Below are 5,907 nucleotides of genomic sequence, written 5' to 3' on the forward strand. Positions count from 1 at the left end.
AGGACAGAATAGAAGTGCCCTATAGGTTAGGCTGGGAGCTCTGGTGGCATAGTGCCTAAGGCATTTGACTGCTAACCAGAAGGCTGGCAGTTCAAACCCACCAGCCACTCCTCGGAAGAAAGGTTGGGCAACCTACTTCCATAGTGATACTGCTTCGGAAACCCAAGGAGGGGTCGCTGTGAGTCGGATCTGACTCGACAGTAGTGTGTTTCGTTTTTGGTTTTACAGGGTTTCCAAGGCTGTATACTTTTATGAAGTAAACTGCCACACCTTTCTCCCACGGAGCAGCTAGTGAGTTTGGAGTGCTGACTTTTTGGTTAGCAGCCAAGCACTTAACCACTGTGCCACCAGGGTGTCTTTCCTTAAAAATAGAATCCCACTTTTAGCTGGGCTAATGGACACCTGGGAAAAAAAGATTTGGTTACTTTTGTAGTGTGACCATGTGACTAAGTTCTGGCCAATGGCATATGAGCCCAATTGCTGTCTGCAGTTTCCAGGAAACACCCTTAAATAGGAGCATGGCCTTGCTACTTCATTCTCCTTGCTGCCTAGGAAAACATGAAGCTGCTTGGATTTTTCTCTTCATGGAACAAAAGCCTTAACCGTTGGGTAAGAGCCAGGAGACCATCCTGGACCCAGATCACTAGAGATCTTTGACAGCTGGAGGAGAGGCAAGATCACTGACACCCAGGGCCACAGGACTCAAGTGCAGGCACACAAAACCCAAACCCACTGCCACTGAAACGATTCTGACTCATAGCAACCCCCACTGGTTTTCCAAGGCAGTAAATCTTTATGGAAGTACATTGCCCAGTTTTGCTTTTGAGGAGTGGCTGGTGGGTTTGAACCAGCAGCCTTCTGGTTAGCAGTCAAATGCCTTAGGTACTAGGCTACCAGAGCTCCCCCACTGTAGGCACACAGGGAAGGGCTAATGCTCAGAGTGATATAGGAAAAACTCTTTGGCAAACCAGCCTTTCTCCTCTAAATACAAGATAATGCTAGAGGGATTTGAAAGTGGAGGTAGCTGAAAAGATCCATAGCAATGAAACCCCAAACCAGCTCAATTTCTGACTAGACTGACTCATTCACTTACATCAGGGGTGGCAAACGTTTTCTGTAAAGGGCCAAATAGTAAATATTTAAAACATTGCGGCCCATATGGTCTCTGTGACAACTTTTTAACTGCCGTTGCAGAGCTCCCACTACAAAATCAGCCCTAGATAATACATAAACAAATGATAGTAGCTGCGCTCCAATTAAACTTTAGTTATGAACATGGAAATTTTAATTTAATGTAATTTTCTCATACTATTTTTCTTTTGATCTCAATTAAAGTGTTTTTAAAAAATGTAAAAGCTGTTCGTAGCTCAAAGGCCATTAAAAGACAAAACCAAAACCAAAACCAAACAGCAGGCCTGGCATAGCTGTGGGACAAAGCTGGCAAACATTAGGCTTAGAAGAGGAAGGGGTGTGCATAAATAATTGCCAAAGATAGTAGATCCTGCTTTGATTTTAAGGTTTTCTAACTTAGGAAACCAAATATTCACTTTAAAGAAATCCTGATCGCAATCACTCTGCCAGTTCTTTTCTTTCACCTGAAGTTGTAAATCCTTTCTTTCCTGCTTAGAGTCAAGTTTACTAAATTTGTATCTCAAAAGATACAGCTGGGTGGAGGGCCAAAGTTAATTTTGTGAACTGTTATCCACTGACCTCAGTAACAGGGGGAGGGCAGTCATTAATTAATCCTGTTAAAATTAGCCTATAGTTGACCTTCTATATCCCTCCCTCCTCTTCTCTTTATAAGGAGCTCTGGTAGCATAGTGCCTGAGGCATTTGACTGCTAACCAGAAGGCTGGCAGTTCAAACCCACCAGCCACTCCTTGGAAGGAAGGTTGGGCAATCTACTTCCGTAGTGATACCAAAGGAGGACTCGCTATGAGTCGAAATCCACTTGACTGCATATTACAACAACAACAGGCATATAGGATCTCTGGTGGCACACGCTGGCAGTGTTGCATAATGGTTAAGGCATTCAGCTGCTAACCAAGAGATCTCCATTTCGAACCCACCTGCTGCTCCGGGGAGAAATATGAAGCAGTCTGCTTCTGTAAAGATCTACAGTTTTGGAAGCCCTATGGTGCTTTTCTATAGGATCTATAGTGATCCTATAGGTCACTATGAGTAGGAATCGACTCAATGGCAGTGGGCTTTTCTGGTATATACACAGTCTAACTGCTCAAAATAAACCTTATGTTCAATTTTCAGTGAGTTTTCATTTTCTGTTTACCTCAGTTTCTTCTGCTCTTGACATGATGTCTGGTTTTCAATCAAAAATCGTGAGATATGCAAAAAAAAACAAAAGAAAACAACCCACTGTCAAGAAACAGGGAGCTTTGGTAGCACAGTGCCTAAGGCATTCTGCTAACCAGAAGGCTGGCGGTTCAAACCCACCAACCACTTCTTGGAAGGAAGGTTAGACAATCTACTTCCATAGTGATACTGCCTCAGAAACCCAAGGAGGGTAAGGAGGGGTCGCTATGAGTCAGATGCGACTCTACGGCAGTGAGTCTGAGTCAAGAAACAAAGCGTTTAACAGAATCAAATTCAGGTATGCCCCAGATGTTGAAACTACCAGATAGGGAATTAAAAATAACTACATTTAATATGTTAAAGGCTATAGTGGAAAGTTGGACAACATACACGAATAGATCGGGAATTTCAGTAGGGAGAGAAAAATCTACAAGATTTTTATCTACCCAGGCACAGCCCAGGCTGATGCTGATGTCTGTCACTAAGCTAGAACCCAGATGAAACAGGGTGTTTTAGAGATGAGATCTCAGTTGTACTACTCAGCAGCTGTTGGTCTATGGGCAAATTACTTACCCTCTCTGAGCATTATAATGGTATATTCCATATATAGCATAGTTATGTGAGGCTGTCGTCTCACAGCACACAAAATGAGGTAAGTGTGTGAGTCATCTGGCTTACAGTTGGTGGTCCTGTTCCCCCTCTATCCCCTTAAACTCTTCCCCTTGGGCCTTGCCTCCCTTGGAGCTGGGCAGTCAGGAAGACCAAATACCCAGCCTACTGGTGTCAAGTCGATTCCAACTCATAGCGACCACCACTGAATTTCCAAGGCAGTGAAATCTTCACGGAAGTAGATTTTCCCATCTTCCTTCTGCAGAGTGGCTGCTAGGTTTAAACCGCCACCCTTCTGGTTAGCAGTCAAATGCCTTAAGCACTATGCCAAGAGGAGACTTTTTTCACGTTTCCAATTCCTGGGGAGGGATTTCTCAAGTCCTTCTCACTGGTCTTTTGTTTCATGGAGCAGCAGTAATTCTCCTCTCCTCAAACAATGTAAAGGAGACACTGCGAAGTGTCTATGTTTTGCCTGTTGGACACCTAAGATGTGGGCCAGGAATGCGCTTCTGGCTCCAACCTCAGAGACAGAGGGTCGTCTTCTACTTTCTTGACGAGGCTTTTGTTGTTGTTGTTCTGTGCCGTCGAGTTGGACCCAACTCATAGCGAGCCCTCCTTGGGTTTCCGAGGTGGTATCACTATGGAAGTAGACTGCCCAAACTTCTTTCCAAGGAGTGGCTAGTGGGTTTGAACCGCCAGCCTTCTGGTTAGCAGTCAAGCGCCTTAGGCACTATGCTACCAGAGTGGGGTTTTAGAGCAGGAGAAATGCCCTTAAATAAAGCTGCAATATGCAGGAGCCTGGAAATTGGAGGAGGAGCCCTACAAAATTATGTCTTGGGGACTACAACTTTCCCTAGGACCTTAAGGAAGCAGTTACGAGGACAATCATTCTCAGGCCCACCTTTCATCTCTTACAATCCTCTTGGCCTGGCGGTTTATCTCCCAGGCTTAAAAACTCAGGAATCCCACCGGTTTAGACTGTGCCTTAGCAGTTCCCGCTACCACGAAGTCTTTTTTTCCCCCCACTTTTATTGTGGTGAAAACATATACAAGACATTCACCGACAAAACAACTTCCACATTTACAGCTCAGGGACATTGATGATATTTTTCATGTTGTGCCACCATTACTGCTATCTTTTTCCAAAATATTCCACCACCATTAGCATAAACTCAATGCCCCACAAACAAAAGCTTCCCCTTTTCCCCTCCCTCCTACACCTCGTAACCACTAATAATCTTTGATGTTTATCTACACATACATACATATATATATATACATATACATATATCCTACTTCCGTAGTGATACTGCCTCGGAAACCCAAGGAGGGGTCGCTATGAGTCAGGGCCGACTCGACGGCAAATAACAACAACAACATATATACATATATGTATACACATATGCACATATAGATTTTTTTCCCCCAACCTTTCTAGGAATTTTCCCTCCCCTTTCCTCCCATCCCTGGTAACCAACAAAGAATTATACATTCCTTCCATGTATAAACCTTTCTTTGACTTTCTACAATAGTGGACTAATACAATATTTGTCCTTCTGGACCACCAAGTGTTGAGATTTGTGGTCACCAAACTCTTAGTTCTTTTGTTTACTCTCAACAGTTTGACAGACAGAAGGTAGAGAGAATAGCAGGTGGTCTATTTGTACACCTTAAATTCTACAAAATTCTTTTGATTAGGTAAAACTCAGATTATATGCTCAGCAGACAGATCAAATAAATATGGTGAAAAGATACAACCTTGATGCATGCCTTTCATGATTTTAAATCAAGATCCATCTGACATTAGCAATGACATTCTTCGTTCCACATCCCCTTCTGAATCTGGCTTCCACTTCTGGCAGTTCCTTCAATATACTGCTGTTAACGGCATTTCAATCATCTTCAGCATGCAAAGACCAAGAGGCAGTTATTCAGACAGAACAAGGGGATACTGCATGGTTTAAAACCAGGAAAGGTGTGCATGTGGATCAGGGCTGTATCCTTTCACCATACGTATTCAATGTCTATGCTGAGGAAATAATCCATGAGGCTGGACGATATGAAGAACGTGGCATCAGGATTGAGGGAAGACTCATTAATAACCTGCGATATGCAGATGCCACAACCTTGCTGGCTGAAAGTGAAGAAGACTTGAAGCATTACTGAGGAAGATCAAAGACTATAGCTTTCAGTACGGATTATACCTCAACACAAAGGAAGCAAAAATCCTCCCAAACTGCCAGTAAGCGACATCATGATAAACAGAAAACAAGATTGAAGTTGTCCAGGATTTCATTTTACATGGATTCACAAACACATCCAGGAAAGCAGCAGTCAAGAAATCAAATGACGGATTGTATTGGGCAAATCTGCTGTAAAAGACCTCTTTAAAGCATTAAAAAGCAAAGCTATCACCTTGATGACTAAGGTGAGCCTACCCAAGTCATAGTATTCTCAATCACCTCAAACGCATGTGAAAGCTGGACAATGAATAGGGAAGACCGCAGAAGAACTGATGCATTTGAATAATAGAGAATTTGAATAATGAGTAATTTGGAGAATACTGACTATACCTTGCACTGCCAGAAGAACAATTATTTGTCTTGGAAAAAGTACAGGCAGATGCTCCTTAGAAGTGAGGATGGCAAGGCTTCGTCTCATGTACTTTGGACATGTCATCAGGAAGGACTAGTGCCTGGAAAAGGACATCAAGCTTGGTAGAGAGTCAGAGCTAATGAGGAAGACCTTCAATGAGATGGACTGACAGTGGCTTCAACAACGGCTCAAACAGCAACTGTGAGGATGATACAGGACCAGGCAGTTTTTCGTTGTGTTGTACATGGGGTTGCTATGAGTTGGAATTGACTTAACAGCCCCTAATAATGGAGGGAAGATTGAGGTTGTCAAAGAATTCACGTTGCTTGGTTCTACAATCGATGCCAACGGAAGCAGCAGTCAGGACATTAGACGACGTGTAGCACTGGGAAG

This window comes from Orycteropus afer, unplaced genomic scaffold (assembly GCF_000298275.1).
Source record: "Orycteropus afer afer isolate SDZICR_OR568_19922 unplaced genomic scaffold, OryAfe1.0 scaffold00249, whole genome shotgun sequence".
Lineage (NCBI taxonomy): Eukaryota > Metazoa > Chordata > Mammalia > Tubulidentata > Orycteropodidae > Orycteropus > Orycteropus afer.